Source organism: Podarcis gaigeae (genome assembly GCF_964106915.1).
Source record: "Podarcis gaigeae genome assembly, chromosome: 17".
Lineage (NCBI taxonomy): Eukaryota > Metazoa > Chordata > Lepidosauria > Squamata > Lacertidae > Podarcis > Podarcis gaigeae.
Window position 1 is genome coordinate 26,751,159 of NC_139694.1, and position 20,042 is coordinate 26,771,200.

Sequence of the window (20,042 nt, forward strand, 5' to 3'; positions counted from 1 at the left end):
TGACCAGTTCCTTCCTGTTGGTGAGGTCCAGGTCCCAAGAGAGATGATCCCTTTGTTGTTGTTTCTTCCACATTCTTGGAAATGAAATGTCAGTTAATTGTTAATTAACTGAGTTCCGTAGATTACATGAACTCAGTTTAACAGTCCATCCTCCACCCAACTATCTCGGACAAAGAGCCAGGATGTGACTCTTCCATTGGGTTTTAACAACACAGGGTGATAACAGAGTTCTGTACTCTGATGTTCATCCCACCATCTGGCAAATAAGGTATCTGGCCTTTTATGGATTCATTTAATCTATTTTTATTTAAATTTGAATCTTCAGTACACTTCTGGTTCTTGCCATAGTGCACAGTGTATATGCAGAGTTCCCTTTTGCTTTAATCTTGCTGGGTGGCTAATTTTCACGAGATCGCTTTTAGCTCTCGTATTTCGTGAAAGTAAATAGTATTCCCCTCTTTCTCTTTTACGCATGACTTTATAACTTCAATCATATTCTCCTCTTTGAAAGGGACTCCTTCAAAAGCATCTAAACATAGGCTGGATGTGACTGCTTACAATTTTTGTCTCTTTTCAGCACCCCTTATATTTTTCTCTCCTTCCCCACTCCCTTTTTATATGAAAATAAACCCACCCTTGCTTGAAGCAACATAGCAGTGCTAATCAGCAAGTGTTTTTGGCAGCGAGCAGCAATGCGGACACATCTGGAAGCCCTAACAGGAAGTCATTGCTTGTCCAAGTAACTTTGCAGAGCAAGAGGCCTGGGATGCACTAACAGGGCATTTTTGTGATGGTACAGAAATGTTTGCTCTCTCAGTCAGTCAAGAGAAGTCAGGACCTTATCATAAGCAATTAGCACTCATTAAGTGTCATTTCACACTGAAACATTTTTAATTCCTCTCCTGCTGGGACTGCACCGTATCCTGAGCCAGTTAATCATAAACACAGATTCCTTGTGTTTAATTATAAGCATCGTGACTGCTGCCTATCCCTGGGCTCAATAAATTGAGCTCATGCTAATCTCTGGCTGCTGATAATTGAACCAAAGGAATCAGAAACGGAATATAAAGCAGCCAGAGATTTATGCCTCTTTTGAAGAGCTTCTGTGTTGAGGAGAACAGGAATAAAGACCTTGTGGACCTCCAGATGTTGTTGGACTACAACTCCCATGTGTCCAGCCGGCATATTCAGAGATGATGTGAGTTGTAGTCCAAAAACGTATCAAGTTAGCCACCCTAATTTGCAGCAGCAAAAAAAGAAAAAAGGTTCAGGGCACAGGTGGCATTTTTAAATTGAAAAATTGTCCACTTGATCTGTTCTCAAGAAAATAATTTCTGCCCCTTATTTCTTATTTTAGGGCCCTCGTATTTACTGGACCACCTCTCCTTGGATGCCCCACAGAGGACCTTAAGGTCCATGAATAATAATAGTTTAGCTGTCCTGGGCCCTAAGGAAGTCAGATCACCACCAGGGCCAGGGTCTTCTCAGTGATGGCTCCGACTTGGTGGAATGCTCTGTCCCAGGAGACTAGGGCCCTTCAGGATTTAACCTCCTTCCGCCGGGCCTGAAAGACAGAGCTATTCCGCCTGGCCTTTAATTTGAAATCAGCCTGATCTTTTATTTCCCTTCTCTCCCCTCCCCCTCCCCCTCCCCTTTTATGAAGATCACCCGCTCTAAGACCCCACAGCCAATTCTCCCCTGGCCTCCTCGCTGGCCCAAGGAGGACTAATTCAGCCAGCTAGTCCTGGTGAATATCTAATGCTTATTAGATGGATTTCCCCTAAATTGATTTCTGAACTTTGAATTTTATTGTTATTCATGTTTCTATGCTGTATTTTATGCTGCTTCTATGTTGTATTACAATTAAGTGTTTTAAATTTGTTGTTAGCCACCCTGAGCCCGGTTTTCTGAACCGGGAAGGGCAGGGTATTAATAATAATAATAATAATAATAATAATAATAATAATAATAATAATAATGCCTCTATCTTGAGTGGTGTACATCTGCATAGAGAGTAGCTTCACAAATAATACACTAAGCTGCAAACAGATTTGCATTTATTAAAAATATGTGAGTAACACTGAGCTTACAAGCATGTTCGCCTCTCATAATGAGTAGGTTTCCCCCTGGGTATGGCTCTTTGCTCTTTAGAACTCTCCACAGCTGCAAGCTTGTTGTGGCACTTTACCATTCCTTTTGAGATATTTTTTTCAATTCCCACCTGATTCATGTTGTACTCAGTGTTGCTATGGCACAGTGAGTCTTATGTAATACAGTTGGGTGTGTACCTCACTGTTAACCACATAATGCAAAGTCCATGCACCTGTTTTTTCTATAAAAAAAAATTCCCCATGCTCATAAAACCATATATGTCTTATACTACAGCAATAATATAATTTTTAACATTTAATTTTACAGCACAAGCGTTCAGGGCACTCAGAAGGGCTGGACACCTCCCTCTCCTTTTCACAGCCATGAACTCAAGGAATTCTCTCCAACATATTACAAAGTATAAAACTAAGGCTATTCTGTGCTGAGAGACCTCAAATTTTCCATCCACCCTTTTCGGTATTATTTATTTTCTCCACCCCTCTCCTTTCCTCCTCAGTTGATTTCTCTCCAGCCATCTCAACGGAAGGCGCAGTAACTATGAAACACATCACTGCTCATTCTTCATGTGAAAAGATCGCATCCTTATACCCTAAAATGCCATATATCTGCCTGTGAGTGGTAGACTGGTCCTGGTTAAGACAAAGTCATGTGGTATATAGACAGATGGGTTAAACCCATAGCTTTCCTAATAAAGTGTAAGCTTTCTGAATATTTCCAAGGTAGCTTTGCAGTCTACAAACCAACCAGGGAAGTATAAAAGCAGCAGTAAGAAGTATGAGACAAAAAACTTTCTTGGGCCAATTGCTGTAGCTGGGATATAAGTTGTCAAGCTACAAATTGCTGTTCTTTAAGTTCACCAGATGTGAGCTAACATTACTGTATACTATGCAGGCTGCTAGTAATACATGGTTTTCCCCTCATATATCCATTCAACCCTAGGTGGGCTTATTGGTGGTGAAGGGAAGTAGCGATAATGCCACAAGTTGTGACAGATGGCTCTCAGCCACCCATTGTTAACTACCCACAGAGCCCCAACCCAGCTGCCATCTAGATTTTGTTTGATTGCAACCCTCATTATCCCTGGCCATTGGCCATGCTGGTTGGGGCTGATGGAAATGTAGTCCAAAGCACAGGTGAGGCTGATCTGGGACATAGCATTATGATGGCTGGCATTTGCAGAGTTTGTATAAATACTAGCCATGACTATACAGGTTATAGTTTTGCTCAGGCCTTGTTCCCTTGGGGGGTGGGGATGGGTCACTGAGAGTGGGCCCACGATACCATTCATTTTAACTCTACGTGTAGGCAAGTCATGCAATATCTTAATCCATTTTATGAAATCAAAATTTATTTCAAGCTACCTCTCTATACTGTTTATGAATTGCGTCAAAAGGCTTTTCAGCATCTAATGATAACATTAGAAATTGGTCTTTATTTTTGCTTAAGTCCACCACTAATCATATTATTATTATTATTATTATTATTATTATTATTATTATTATTGATTTTCCTGGTTTACAAAAGTATGTGCAATATCTCTCTTTCTCTCTCTTTCTCGCTCTCTTTTTTACAGATCAGTTTCATTTGTTGAGACATGAGGAAGAAAAGGGGGAAAGAGGTGGAGGGGGAAAGGTGGGTGGGGGAGGGGTCGGGTGGCAATGTTTCTATTATACTTAATATATATGGGGTTTTGTTTCAGCGTCGCTTGTGCAGGTTCTCTGCTATTCACTTGTGTTCCTTTGGTGGTGAGAGAGGTTGGGGTTGGCCAAGGGTGTGGTTGTTTGTTTGTGATTGGCTGTGGTGATCTTTGTTTTCATGAAATCCACCACTAATCTCATATAAACTGCTGCTTGCCTCATTTTTATAAAACCAGTCTGGTCATTCTCAATAACGGACATTATCACTTGGTGGATTCTAATTGCTAAAGTCGCTGTTAAATTCTTTGTATCAACATAAATCAGTGATACAGACCAATAATTTGCACACTGAGTGTGATCTTTATCTGGTTTGAGTGCAACTGTAATATAAGCTTGGTTGAATGTCATTCATAAATTACCTTTATCAAGTATCTCTTTGTACAATTGGTGCTGATAAATCCAGTGCTTTTTTTCTGGGGAAAAGCAGGGGTACGCATACCCCTAAACATTTTATGAATCTTTGTACTTTTGTCCATTTACTGTATTTATTTCCCCCGATTTGAACTATAAAATGATGACTTTGAGTCAAAATGAGAGTACCCCTAAACATTTTTTAATATATGCTTTTGTGTGTCATCTAGATATGTTGTTTATTTTGTTCTATATCGTCTATATTGTCTTAAACTACATATTTTGGCTTAGCATATAATTCCAAAGAGAACTTGAAAAATTGATCATTTGAGATTTTATAGACTTCATCTTTTCCCACCCTAATAATTGGAATCGTTGCTTTTCCTTTCTTGTTATTTGGGGTTTATTAGTCCTGTTGCACTGTGCAATGTGTCCATGGTTGGCTGTATAAAAAAAGCTGATCAAATATTTCATTTCCTTATTCATCAGCATATTCCTACACTGTTCTTGTAGACAGTTCAGAAATTGCTATTCCTTTCTATGATGTTGCCAGCAAAGATAAAGCATTATTTTTCTAAACGATAGTATTTTATGTTTCTAGGTTGGTGGCGACCAAAGCCAGGGAGCCATCTTTCTGCGTGAGTTTACCTTGATTCGGAGAGAGAGTCTTAATGAAGATTTCCTTTCAGATTTGCTGAATACGAACCACAGAATTGAAGATACGGTAGGACCGACCTATATTTTAAATAATATGGTGCATGTGAAAAATGGCATTATTCTAAATGGCAGGAGAGAGAACTCAGACATATTAGGAAGAACAGGTATAATAGGCACTAGAGCCATGGTTGGAACTGTTGGTGGCAAACTCTCCTCCCGTAGCAGTGCTCTTCTAGCTCCTTCCTATCCCAGAACTCATAAGGCAGCGGTTCTCAATCTGTGGGTCCCCAGATGATGTTGGACTACAACTCCCATCATCCCTGAGCTCTAGCCCTACTAGCTAGGGGTGATGGGAGTTGTAGTTCAACAACATCTGGGGACCCACAGGTTGAGAAAGGCTGTCATAAGGAAAGAGAAACTTGCACTGTAACAGGTATGAGGGAGAAGAGAATCAGTTGGTTGAGAAGTGGTCTACAGAGGCCAAGTATGCCAAACTGGAGGGAGATCTACTGCAGCTCTGGCTGCTCTGCCAGGCTGCTCTGAATTCAAGAGAGAAGAGCGGAATGGTGAGCTGGAACGAGTAGCTCAGTCAATATAGGCTGGGAGCAAACCAGAAGGAGTATTTCCCTCCCATAACCCTTCGGAGGTCTGGCTTTAAGTTGTGACTGTAAGACAAAAGAAGTTCTGGAGCATAGCCTAGTGAAGTAACAAGACTGCACAGAAGTTGAAATTTACCTGCAACAATTGCTCTATAACAGCCTTTCTCAACCTGTGGGTCCCCATCACCCCTAGCTAGCAAGGCCAGAGCTCAGGAATGATGGGAGTTGTAGTCCAACAACATCTGGGGACCCACAGGTTGAGAACCACTGCCCTATAGCATGGGTAGGCAAACTAAGGTCCAAGTGCCTTCTCAATCCAGCCCGCAGATGGTACAGGAATAAGTATGTTTTTTAATGAGTAGAATGTGTTCTTTTATTTAAAATGCATCTCTGGGTTATTTGTGGGGCATAGGAATTCGTTCATTCCCCCCCCCCCCAAAAAAAAAATATAGTCTGGCCTCCCACAAGGTCTGAGGGACAGTGGACCAGCCCCCTGCTGAAAAAGTTTGCTGACCTGCTCTATAGTGTCGGCCAGACTTCACCAACTTACTGTCCTATGCGTTTTGTTGCACTATAAATCCCAGTATCCCTGAACAATGACTATGCTGGCTGGGTCTGATAAGGAGCTGGAGGACAACATCTGTAGGGCATCAGAGAAGGCTGGTGAACTCTTTCTGAATAGTCATTATTTCGATGGGACTTGCGTGAGCCTAGTTTTCTCTAGATTTTGCCTGCTTTGTGCTAATACACTGAATTTATTTCAATGTTTCTGGTGTCGAAATCCTATCCCTGAAATTAAACAGAGGCATATATTTTTTTAGTTAGCATTTGTTCTTCTTTCCTCCTGTCTTTGTCTAAATTATGCAAACCAGAACTCCTCCTGCTGATTCAGTCTATCTTTTTATTTGTGGACAGCAATCCAAGTGATGGAAGTTATTGTGTATCATTTTGTGTTTGTTAAGATTGTGGTGCTTTTAGCATATACACTTTTACAAGGTTCCGTGTTGTATTCGGAGAAGACTCTCTGATTGTATGTAGTTGTTTCATCTTGGTTATATAAATTTATTTTTAAAAAAGCAGATACAAAGATACTGCTTTGTGCTGCAATTCAGCTGCACTTGTGATTGTGGAGTGGATATGACTGGTGAGAACACGGTTGACTGGCACATTAGAGAGATGAGGATTGCTAAAATAAATCTTGCTTAGGTCAAAGAACATACTTAACAAAGAGGATGGATGCATTAAGAGGATGGATGCAATAAACAATCCCCTGGTAATCCATCTGCTTTTCGGCAAACCATCTCTAGGATTCTCACAATCCCACCCAAAGAGTTCACACATCAGGCAAAATCAACACTTTGTTTTTGCCGTGTATAAATCTGTTGGTGAGACTCATAGTAGAATCAAGCAATGCTTTACTGCCAAGACAAAAAGATTCTTTGTGAAGATGATGCGATTAACCCTCACTGTGATTAATGATGTGTGGCTTGAATCTCTGTGCATCGAATGCGATGCTCCATAGACCAGCAGGCAACCTTTTGTTAGTTTTGTGTCTGTTTTGCTGGCTTGGCCTGTGGTTGTATTGAAATACATTGGTCTTGTGCCGGACTACAAGTATTTGTACACGGTTAACAAGCGATCTGTGTTAATTATACAGGAAGTTCCAACCAGAAACTATTTATTCTCAGTAAGTTCATTTTATTGCTCAATATAACACAAGCAAAATAAATAAACAATGCTTTTAAAAACAACAACAACACACACCCTGATAGCTGTGCTACAGCTTAAATTTTCATTGAGAAATTATATATATTTTTTGGTTGGCAGATGCCAGAAAATCAGATCAGTTGAATGTGAATGAACAGAATATGAACAGGATATTTTAAAACTCTGTGGTCCAAAGGAAAGCAGAGCAATATGTTTGGCACCAGCTTGGCTGCAGGAGTTGAAGAAAAGAGATGTTCAAGGTGCTATCCACCCATCTTAGGGACCCTGCTCTGCATTTCCTTCTCCCGAGGAAATCCCATAAGGCAGTGGAGGTTTAGGATCAGAGATTTCATTCTCCTATATGGGCTAAATTACCAGGCTGATGAGTTCCATTTGCCCCTCAGTTCCCTTTACAGCACATGAAGAAACTGCCTTCTTGACCATTGGACCCACTATTGATCTCATCCGATCAATCCACTGGAGCCTTTCACAGGGTGTAGCTGCTGTCACATGTTGGCAGCTTCTAGGAGCCACAGATGAGTGCTGAGTGCAGGGTCGGGACCAAAGGTGGCCCCTCCAGGTACTACCCCTCCTCTACCACCCAATACACCGCAATAGTGGTGTAGAACTATTAGAATAAATAGAGGTTGCTGATTCTACCACTCAAGGGTATCTCCTGGTTCACACTTCTCCCCTTTGTTATTGAAGACTGACATAAAAATCTCTGGGAACTTTATCAGCTCAGAACACAGAAGGTGGAGAGATCATGTCTGAATGATTCTCACTTTAAGTGGAGGACTAGAATTTCAGGCAGATGCCTGGCCTAGATCCCTCATGGTTTTCATGGTCAGGAGGTTTTTGATGTGGGAAAATATTTCCTCCTAGAATACTCTTCCCTGCATCCTGAATCTGATACTTTATTGGAAGGTTTAGCACTGTGTCTTCAGATTACCTCTTAGATCACAGGTTCCCAGTGTGTGGTCCATGTTCGCCTCTAGACAGTTCCATCCTTATTTCAGACATCATGATATATCGGTAAATCACAGTGTTTAGCTGGTGATATATTGCGATGTTGAAAACCATATCAATGGCCCAGCCCTGTCAATGGGCTATCAGTGGTTTGCGGGCTTTATTCAGATCGCCTGCAGCAGTGACTTTAGCATCTAGCACAGCTCATTAAATTGGTGAACAACAGACAGAAAAATGGTCTGCCTAGATACTCTGCAGTTATCTATTTGTCTGGGGTGGTGGTGGTGGAATTTGGGAACCACGGTCTGAGATTATAGCACAGAAGCATAAGGCTAAAAGGCCAGACTTTTTGGCTTCATGAGAAGAGTATTGTTACATTGTTATCTGCAGGATAATCAGATAATTCAAACAAACTTTTATTTAAAGTAACAATGCATCAATAAGAAATTAAAGATTTATTCAAAATAATTAAAAAGCTAGCTGTGATTTTCTCCCAGAGAACCAGTTGCAAAAACATAGTAGTTGTTGCTAGATATCAGTCTAAGGCAGCGGTTCTCAACCTGTGGGTCCCCAGATGTTGTTGGACTACAACTCCCATCATCCCTGAGCTCTGGCCTTGCTAGCTAGGGGTGATGGGAGTTGTAGTTCAACAACATCTGGGGACCCACAGGTTGAGAAAGGCTGGTCTAATGTGTATTCATCACCATCACTGACAACCCAAGCAGTATTTGGGCGGCCTGGGAATCAAGTCCCCAAATTCTGTTGTTCTGGAGTCTTAAGGATGGATCTGTGAGTTACGATCCTGTAGCCCCATAGGCCCCCATTATGCAAACACTGCACAAACATGATATAAAAATAGCAGTACAGCGCTTCCAGCTTTAACCTCAGAAATGTGATGTTTCTGCTGGCCAGGGGAAGAATTCTGCCCCTGCCCCCAAATCTTTATCATATTCCATCTTTTGCTAAATTCATAACTAAAAATGAACTAGAGAATGTAGTCCAGAAATGTATCCCATGTTTTCTCCAGGGTATCCCTATTTACTGTCACATACCCTCAGTTTTGAACATTCACTAGAAACATAGAATTAAAAAATAAATTTGAAAAGCAACGGTTATATGTAGAAGAAGAAGAAGAAGAAGAAGAGGAGGAGGAGGAGGAGGAGGAGGAGGAGGAGGAGGAGGAGGAGTTTGGATTTGATATCCCGCCTTTCACTCCCTTTAAGGAGTCTCAAAGCGGCTAACATTCTCCTTTCCCTTCCTCCCCCACAACAAACACTCTGTGAGGTGAGTGGGGCTGAGAGACTTCAAAGAAGTGTGACTGGCCCAAGGTCACCCAGCAGCTGCATGTGGAGGAGCGGAGATGCTCTTAACCGCTACACCACACAGGCTCTGATTATGTAAAATAACAATGTATAGACTCTCAAGGATTTAATGTTTCCTTAGTGGTTTTCAAAATGGACTTTTAGGAATATTACGTCCTTTTTTAATTGGTTCGTTTACTTCTTAAACTTATGATTGGACATCAGGTGGTTAGATGTTAGCAGAAGCATATTTAACTCTCTGCTGACAGGTTGGGTCAAACACAAGGGTGGTGCAATGGAAACCGAATGTTGCAGTGAAGGCATGATGTTTTCATCTTCTTGCAAGTAGTGTGATGCTTAATCAAATCTGCCAAATATTTTATTTGTATGCCCTTCTTGACCCAAACACTGGATTCGTAAAAGCAGTTTCTCTGTCAGTGTAGGGTTAAAGATCTTGTTTGTACTAACAGAAGAAGTAATCAATGCATTTATTTATTTACAAAATGTTATGTATAATAAACCTATACTGTTCTTGTTTTGATACCATTGATAATGACCGAAACAGCAGTGGTCGGGCACTTGTCCATTTGGTATTTTTGTCTTAGATTTGGAATTCTGTGTGTAATATATGTGTGTCTAATATATAAGAAACTAAGTATTTTGAATAGCGCGTATAAACAAACTGCATTAGTTTTACAAATGTTTAGTATACATTTCCCCCTGCCCTTGTTCCTTTTGGTGTATACTGATGACCACATGCCACTAGTACTGTTTATTAGGATCATTTATTTATAAAATATTTATATACTGCCCTATCATGAAACATCAGGTGGTCGTAAAACAGCAAAACATAAAACACTATTAAAAACAGTTTGGCTTACCTATCACATCATGGTTATTTTCTCCATGCATGGATAGAATAACCACTGTAATTTGAGCTGGAAATTGCAGGAGTGTGGATGCAACGATGGCTTTCTTCCAGATTTGTTTCCCAATAGGAATCACCCCCTTTATTTGTATCTTTTTAAAAAACAAGCTTAGCTCTTTTTAGCTGCACTGCACTGAATTACAATATTTACATTTCTCTAAGTGGTCCCACAGTTCAAAGAAGAATTCCTGCTGCTGTTGCTGGAGCCTCAAGTGCTCATTATAAACAAAACTCTGAACTGAGGAAAGCAACAGTTGTTTGCAGGTAAAAAGACAAGATCTGTTACTTGGTCTTGAAGGAGGAAAAGTATATATTTTGCAACAAAAGAAGGGCCAGGGAACCTGGGAAAGAGTTCCAAGGTAAGTGCTACATCAGCAACTACCTGGCTTAGACTGAACCTCCATAGGAGATGGAGACTCCTCTTCCTGGCTCTCAGAAAGACCCTGGTCTGGGCAGGATGTCACATGGATTTCTTCTTCCAAGTATTATTATATAAACAATAGCCTTGAGGAGCTAGCTGTCAGCAGCTTGGGTGAATTCGATTGGAATAATCACAGCTTCAGGAGTTTGAAGGGCTTATTCATGCAGGAACTTATTACAGGATTGGTGGAGATAGGAGAGAAATAGCGCACACATTGTTTGGAGAAAACAGCAAACAAAAGCATGGCTCAGCTTTTAGGCATGGAGTTAACTTAGAGAACTACAAACAAAAGCAGTCTAGATTGCTATACAAACAGTGCCTTCTGTTTAAAACAGAAGTGGTTTAAAACAGCACATGCATTGACTAGAATATTTAGAGAAGAAAATGTTTTTGCTTTCCTCCAACAGTAGCTAGGTAGTCTATTGGCAACCCTGATGTTCCTGCTTGACTTGCCATAACCTCATTCCCTCTGGTCCGTAAGCCCTTGGGTAATTTCAGTGAATCTGGTATCCATTTTGGAGTTTTCAGTGCTGCAGCTCTAATGGTGGGGAATGGTGCATTTCTGCAAGAATGGTGTGTTTCTTGGGTTTGGTGGCTGTGCTGTTTGTTGGCAGGTTCTGCTTCTCCTGTTTCTTTGAGGAAATCTCACATTCAGGGTTCTGAGCATGGCTGGGCTAAGGGAGCGTTACAGTTTTAGTTTACTATGGATAATGAAAAATGGGGTAGAATTCTAGCACACATATTTGCACAGTATCAAACAGGTTCCCACTCATTAGGTCAATGAAAAGGTACATAGTCAGTAGCAATTAAGACAACATTTATGTTACCATTGTTATTTATCTGTATAAGCATGGACTTGCATATATACAGAGCCAAACGTCTAGGAAAACATCCTAGATATACTTTTTTTTTGAGGGGGGGGGTCTAAAACAAAAATAGTAGGAAGTAACCAAAGAAGAATGGTATACAGCTAAGTTACTTATCTGTGGGACCTAGGGCAGTATCTGGGCAAAAACGAAGCAGCCCATTTTTGTGTCAGTTACTGCTTACAAGTTCTATGATGAGAAAAGCCACCTAAAGTGTTATAGGAGAAAGCAAGGAAAGGTGAATGGGAACTGGAGAGGAAGTTCATTATGTGTTCTCCATATTTCTCTAAGTTAGTCCTCTGGCAAAGAGAACCAGGTTGTAGATACATGTGTATAAAGTTGGTAAGGTAAGGAAGCTCATTGAGAAAACAAGATGAAAAGGATTAGGTCCAAGTGCCATTGATAGTACCATTCAGAGAAGGAAGATCCTCTAGCTTTCTTGATTCCTGGAATGGCTTCGAGAAATATGCTTTTGCTTGTGGAACAAAAAAGTAACGTCCTGCCAACGTTACCTCTCTGACTATGCCTGCTCTAGCATTTTCTGATATCTTATGTCAGGCATAGGCAAACATTTTGGGACTACAATTCTCATCATCCCTGACCACTGGTCCTGTTAGCTAGGGATGATGGGAGTTGTAGTCAGAAAACATCTGGAGGGCCGAGTTTGCCTATGCCTGTCTTATGTTAACGTATGGTTTCTAGACCCAGAGACGGTGCTTATACCACTGAATGCTCTGAGACTCGGCTTCTTTGTTATTTTCCATGCCAACCCTCTAGCTCACCTTTCTCTCCACCTCAGCAGGACATGTGTCTCATTCTCATTTAGAGCTCTTTTGGCCAAAGCAAATGCAGAAGGGTGGACTTCTCCACCAGTAAAGGAAAAGGGTAGGAAATCCATTCATTGTATCCTCTTAGTGCCTGGGAGCACAGCCTCCGGAGAAGATGTTCTGTTGACCTTGCCATCAGATTTAAGTACAGGACTCTGCTTCTTTAAAACTTTCATTCTTTAAAACAGCCCATGAACCAAACACTCAGGAGAAAGAAGGTTCAAAGATGTCCCTGGACCAGAATCCCAATATTTCACAATGGTGTTTAAGCTGCTAGCTTTTAAAACTGGTCATGCTCAATATTTTCACAGAGATTCAGATGTATTGAAAATAATGGCCCATAGAGAGTTTTGGATGGTTTCTTATTAGCAAAGAGCACTCACTACTGGAAGAGATGTGCCATTGCATTTAATTAGATGAGCTTGTACAGATATTCAAAGCATATGCTACTAGAGTCAATGTTATAATGATTTTATGCAACACATCCTTCTCTTTGTTCCATAAAAAAGAAGTCTCTTTGGTGTATGCGACAGAAATGGAAAGATTGCAAAGGACACAATCCCTGTTCTTCCATGCAAATTCATTTGTTGGAATGAATAGAAGCAGTATATTTGTCCTGTCACTATGCAACAGGATGTTCTCCTGTACAGATCCTGTACTTGCTTAAACTTATACATTGGTACCTTGGTTCTCAAATGCCTTGGTACTCAAACAACTTGGAACCCAAACACTACAAACCCAGAAGTAAATGTTCTGGTTTGCAAACTTTTTTCAGAAGCCAAACTTGCTCCGTTTTGAGTGTTACGCTGAGGTCTGTCTGCTTTTGCTATTTATGTTGCATTTTTGTTTTTGTGACTTTTTTGTTTTGTTTTTGTGACTGTGTGGAACCCAGTCCAACTACTGATTGATTGATTGATTGATGATTGATTGTGTGACTGCAATACATAGCTTATTGCTTTCATTTTATGCATCAATGGTCTCATTAGATAGTAAAATTCATGTTATATTCCTGTTTTAGGGGTTGTTTTTAAACGTCTGGAACAGATTAATCCATTTTGCATGACTTTCTATGGGAAAGTGCACCTTCGTTTTGGAATGCTTTGGTTTTGGAACGGACTTCCACAACGGATTATGTTTGAGTACCAAGGTGCCACTGTACATCAAGGAAATATTTTCAATGAGTTTTTGATAATACTTGTCTTGATGAAGTTCAAAAGGGGATTGTAACCTGATATGGTTGTATGTAAACTATGTACATCTCAGCCTGGATAGCTCAGTTGGGTAGAGCATAGTGCTGATACCGCCAAGATTTTAGGTTGGGCTAGACAATCCTATTCTACGATTCTATTTATGGAATGGATTTCACCTCTTGCTGGTCAGTGAATAGTGGGATTATCAAGGATCCTCAGTGCAACAAACTGAGTTACAAAAGAATGCAGTTAGCAATCTTAATTTAAATCAGGATTCCATCAGGTCTGCTTCAAGGCAGGACACTTCTGTGATAAAAAATCCTGGATTAGTTTGTTTTTTTAAAAAGTTTTATTTCTTTTACTGGAGGTCTGATGCTGAGCTGTTTTAAAAGAGTGATCTTAATGAAATCCCATTTTGTTCCTGCTTCAATTTGTTGTTGAAATTGTACAAGAAATAATGTTCAAGCATAAGAGTGGCAGGAGTGATAGATTTGTGAGCATGTCAATTTGAATTTTATCTGAATACTCATCTTTCACACAGTACATGGGTTGTATTTTTTTAACAGCTCCTTAAAGCAGTCAATTAACAAAACAAAACAAAACAAAAACCCCTTGGAGTAAAATAAGTATGGAGGGAGAAGACAGCTATGTGCATTTCAAGTTACTACATGTTAGCCAGTTAAATACGTTTGTCTCCAGACTACCCTTTCCCTGAAAAAAATGTACTAATTTGAAAAGCTGAAGTACACCAGTCCTCCTGTTTGATTTCTGTCTTAATTTATTTAATGCAAAGTTTCTGAACATAATGAAACCACTACCATCCCATAATTTCTAGCTCTGAAAGTCAAATTAAACTTCAGTTTCATAGATATCGTCAACATACATGATCATGCAAGTAGAAGCCTGTGGAAAATTTAATAGGGGGGAAAATATTTTATCTATTTTATGCTAATTCAACCTATTTTATCTTAATTCCTTTCCACTAATGTTTTAGGTAGTGATTATCCAGCCAAGGATCATTATCTTAACCAACGTTAGCGTCAGAATTAAGCAGAATTAAGCTATATGGAGCTTCCTTCTCCTCCTTGCTGTCCCTGCCTTCTCTGAGCTCTCAAACAGCCACTATGAGCTGCCCAAGGGAGGAGGCCAGCAGTTGCGGCCATGGAGAGGCCAGAGGATGCTCCCTCAATGCTATACCAGCTCATCCTCCTCCCCAAGCTCACTGGCAGGGGGAATAGGGACATTCTGGGATCAAATCAAAAGTTGGGATGGCATTTGTAATTCCAGGACTGTCCCTGGAAAATCTGGACACTTGGAGGGTATGAAACAACACAGCGGGCTTGCCAGGGAAAATTGAAACAGAAATACTTTATTGTCACTTGTACAACTTGTATACAGTGAGATTACACGAGCACACCCCCCCCTCAGCTCTCTTAGTCTTAATTCCCCTCGTTTACTGACACACAAAGACCAAACCCAAGAGTCAGTTGCCCTGTTCTTATCTTTTCATTCAGCAGCCTAACAGCCCACAGATAGAAGCTGTTCTTTACCCTGTTGGTGCAACTAATCATGCTTCTATATCTTCTGCCTGAGGGCAGGAGATCAAGAAAGTGCCGGCCAGGGTGTGAATCATCCCTGAGAATTTTCCTCACTCTCCTGAGGCAACGTTATTCCGCTATTTCATCCAGCGGATTCATGGGGCAGCCCATAATATCTTGTGCTGTATTCACCACCCTCTGTGGTTTGTTTTTTTTTTAAAAAAAATTATTAAAGGTTTTCTTAATACAATAGAAAAAGCAAACAAAATAACATATAATTTTTTCAATATCCACATTTTCTTCACTTCTTTGGACTTCCTCACATCTCTCGTTCCTGCGTTCTAAGTTTTTCGAACTTTACCCAGCAAATTATCACCTTGTTTCAATTCTTATATTATAATTTCCAATATTGTGTCCCTAATTTTAGATAATTTTACCCAAACCTTAAAAGCTTAATTTTAGCATAATATTTATCCAAAATTTGTCTTTTCTTATATTTTCATTTATCTTCATATTCCTTTTAACTATCTTAATGGTGCCATATTATTAATAATCTTACATCTTTCTTAACACTCATACAATTTACAATATTTTTGTAAATAGTCCTTAAATTTCTTCCAGTCCTCCTCCACAGCCTCTTCTCCCAGGTCTCGGATTCTGCCAGTCATTTCTGCTAACTCCATATAGTCTATCAGTTGCATCTGCCATTCTTCCAGTGTGGGCAAATCTTGGGTTTTCCAGTGCTTGGCGAGAAGTATCCTTGCTGCTGTTGTTGCATACATAAAAAATGTCCGATCCTTCTTTAACACCCTCTGGCCGACGATGCCTAAAAGAAAGGCCTCTGGTTTCTTAGGGAAGATATACTTAAATACCTTTTTCAACTCATTATATATCATTTCCCAGAAAGCCTTAACTCTAGGGCAGGTCCACCAGAGGTGAAAGAACGTTCCTTCAGTTTCTTTACATTTCCAACATTTATTATCAGACAAATGGTATATTTTTGCAAGCTTGACTGGGGTCATGTACCACCTATATATCATTTTCATAATATTTTCTTTCAAGGCATTACATGCCGTGAATTTCAACCCGGTGGTCCACAACCTTTCCCAGTCAGCAAACATGATATTGTACCCAATGTCCTGTGCCCATTTTATCATAGCCGATTTAACCGTTTCATCTTGTGTATTCCATTTTAGCAGCAAATTATACATTCTTGAAAGTACCTTAGTCTTAGGTTCTAACAATTCCGTTTCCAACTTTGATTTTTCCACCTGGAATCCTATCTTTTTATCCATCTTGAAAACCTCTTTGATCTGAGCATAATGTAACCAATCTCGCACTTTATCTTTTAGTTTCTCCAAACTCTGCAACCTCCAATTATCTCCATCTTTTTCTATTATTTCCCATTTGGCCTCCATATTGAGTCTTTTCCGGGCCTTAGCTTCCATTGGTGATAACCACCTTGGGGTCTTATTTTCCAATAAGTCTTTATATTTTATCCAGACATTGAACACTGCTTTCCTGACAATATGGTTCTTGAAAGCCTGTATTCACCACCCTCTGTAGGCACTTCCTATCAGTTGATGTCAAACCAACATACCACACCGTGATGCAGTATGAAAGGACACTTTCTATTGTGGACTGGTAGAAGGAGATCATCAAATGTTGATTGATATCATTCTTCCACAATACTCTGAGGAGATGGAGTAAAATAAATTATGTGGTATTGCCAGCTTGGGCTGTTCGATGATGGGGCAGAATAAATACATTGGTAGCGGATCGAGTCTGAAGGTGTTAGAGGAGACATTCCCCTGCTTTCTGGGATAGAGATTTTCCTCATCAGAGTTGTTTTCCAGTTTCCATAGGAGAGTCAGTCAACAAAGGGATTTTAGGCTGGGAAGGTTTCTGTGGGTATTTCAAACATTTGAGGGTGTTGTGTCCAAGGTGCTGATCATTTTGTATATATAATTTGTACATCAAACCTTAGCATTTGCAATGGGTGGTGGTGGGGGGGGGGAATGGAAGTCAAAAAGAAAAGGCAAATGTGTCCTTTGCTGTCTTGGTACTGTAGTGTATATATATATATATATATATATATATATATATATATATGTCCTTAGAAGTATTAACTCTAGTTTTTGAACAGGATAAAGTGAGTGCTTGCTTTTTACAGTGCAGAGTTGTTCCTCCTAAAATGTTCTTTTACATAATTACCTGGCAAGAGATTACTTTCTTAATACTGACAACTTGACAACATGTTTCAGTTACTGAAAATTACAGCATAGATGTGAAAAGGGAGCTTTTGAACTTCTGGGTTTACCTAATTATAGGTGTAGTGCTCTGACACGACTCCACAATTTATAGTGGCTACTCCTTCCTAATTACTTCTTAGGCTGTCTAATTCTCAAATTAGTTCTAATGTGTCATCCTTGTTTAACTTTCTGTGTTACTGCCACTGATCATCATGCTTCAGATATCTCAGGGGAGAGTACTTGCCTTAGGTAGATGAGATTGAATGTCCTTATAGACCACACAAGACACAAGGGAGAGATCAAACTTACATGAACAGAAGCCCCAAAATAATATAAAATCTGAACTTGTCTTCTGGGCATGAAGACTTATGATGTACACATTTATGACTTTAGAATGCAGCTGAAAGTTTTTTTTATGTGAGCAATTTAAAACAAACACATATAAAAAGAAGAGTCCAAATTTCAAGAAATTACACACACACACACACACACACACACACTTAATTTGACAGGTAAACAGTAGTTGCAGCAGTTATTTGTATGTTGAAGGATAACAGATCTCTTCCATGTGACCAGTCAATCAAGTTGTGTACAATGGCGTTGCATGGAGGGCGTCCACAAGAGCAGTTGCCCAGGTGCAAAATTGTTAGGGCATGCAAAATTTCAACACCCGGTGGTGACTCAAACCAGCTGTGTGCTTCCATTGCTGGGCTTCATTGCAAGTAGCTTCTCCATTTGAACCAGGAAGTAACCTCTCCAGACAACGGAACAACTCTTCTGATCTCTGCGGCTCTAAACAATACGCCAGCTCAAGAGTTTGTTCAGCAGTGTCAGCTTTTGTAGCTGGAGTCAGTCAGGGCCCTGCCCTCCCAGGCCAGGGAGCAGATCTCCCAGGACTCTCAGCCAAGATAGTTATGGCTAAATCCCCAAGGCACAAAACTGATTCCAGTGGACTCTCCTTGGGTACCCACATGTTACTGGGCTACATCTGGATATTATGATTGGTAATGCTACCAGGAAGGAAATGATCTTATTATGCATATATTGTACAGCTGAATTGCTAAAAGCCTCAGTATGCCCATACCTTGGTTTAACAAAATACTTGCAGATAGTTTTCTAATGTTTTGCCCCTCATAATGTTAAAACTAAATTATGATGATGATGATGATGATGATGATTTATTTATTATTTATACCCTGTCCATCTGGCTGGGCCTCCCCAGCCACTCTGGGTGGCTCCCAACAGAATATTAAAAACACAGTAAAATATTAAACATTAAAAACTTCCCTAAACAGGGCTGCCTTCTGATGTCTTTTAAAAGTAGTATAGTTGCTTATTTCCTTGACATCTGATGGGAGGGCATTCCACAGGGCAGGCGCCACCACTGAGAAGGCCCTCTGCCTGGTTCCCTGTAACCTCACTTCTCGCTAGGAGGGAAATGCCAGAAGGCCCTTGGTGCTGGATCTCCGGGCTGAACGATGGGGGTGGGGACGTCCCTTCAGGTATACAGGACAGAGGCCATTTAGGACTTTAAAGGTCAGCACCAACACTTTGAATTGTGCTCAGAAACGTACTGGGAGCCAATGCAGGTCTCTCAGGACCGGTGTTATATGGTCCCGGCAGCCACTACCAGTCACCAGTCTAGCTGCTGCATTCTGGATTAATTGCAGTTTCCGGGCCACCTTCAAAGGTAGTCCCACATAGAGCGCATAGCAGTAGTCCAAGCGGGAGATAACTAGAGCATGCACCACTCTGGCGAGACAGTACGTGGGCAGGGAGGGTCTCAATCTGTGTACTAGATGGAGCTGGTAGGCAGCTGCCCCAGACACAGAATTGATCTGCACTTCCATGGACAGCTGTGAGTCCAAAATGGCTCCCAGGCTGCGCACCTGGTTCTTCAGGGGCACAGTTACCCCATTCAGGACCAGGGAGTCCTCCACACCAACCTGCCCCCTGTCCCCCAAGAACAGTACTTCTGTCATGTCAGGATTCAACCTCAATCCGTTAGCCGCCATCAATCCTCCAACCGTCTCCAAGAATTCTTTATCTACCATATCTACAAACAGAATCTGAAAATGGAGAACAACAGGATTATGGGAAGTGTGTCTCTAACTCCCGAATAACTCCTCCCACCCAGAATTTGAAGAGGATTACAGCCAACTCCCTTGAGCACCTCAGGGGATACTCGTCTTTCATAACAACCACACACATGCATACAACATAGCAGCCTATAATCAAAGCCAAGATCAGTTAAATGGTTGTTGGTTGAGGGAACAATTTAATAACCGTCACTTCTTTAGCTTCTGTTCAATCTGTTTAGCACCAGCGCTTGAAACTCCTTTATTTGTATGACACCAAAGCTTGTTAAAGTAGCTGCAGAAAGGAGATGAACTGCTGTGCACTGCTGGAGCCAGGATAAAAGCTTTGTGTGTGGACAGAACCACTTTAGGCTTCACTTGAGAGCTGTCCTAATGAAATGCTCCTCTACAGTTAGACACAGAAAACTTGTGTGTCAAGCAGAAATCTGTCTCTGAACTCTCTCTAAATAGACACTTAGCTACTGTGCAATCAGATTGAACATCGAACAAAGCAAAAACTTGCTACGATTGGGACAGCCACCTTTTCCA

At 40.6% G+C, this 20,042-nt stretch overlaps 1 long non-coding RNA gene across 1 annotated transcript in view; it reads left to right on the forward strand.

Moving 5' to 3' along the window:
- Positions 1-20,042, forward strand: part of LOC310835228 — a 104,629-nt gene that overhangs the window by 74,998 nt on the left and 9,589 nt on the right. Inside the window, exon 2 of the long non-coding RNA XR_014559434.1 lies at positions 4,762-4,884. This is a non-coding gene — a long non-coding RNA (uncharacterized lncRNA). The remainder of the gene's footprint in view (positions 1-4,761; positions 4,885-20,042) is intronic.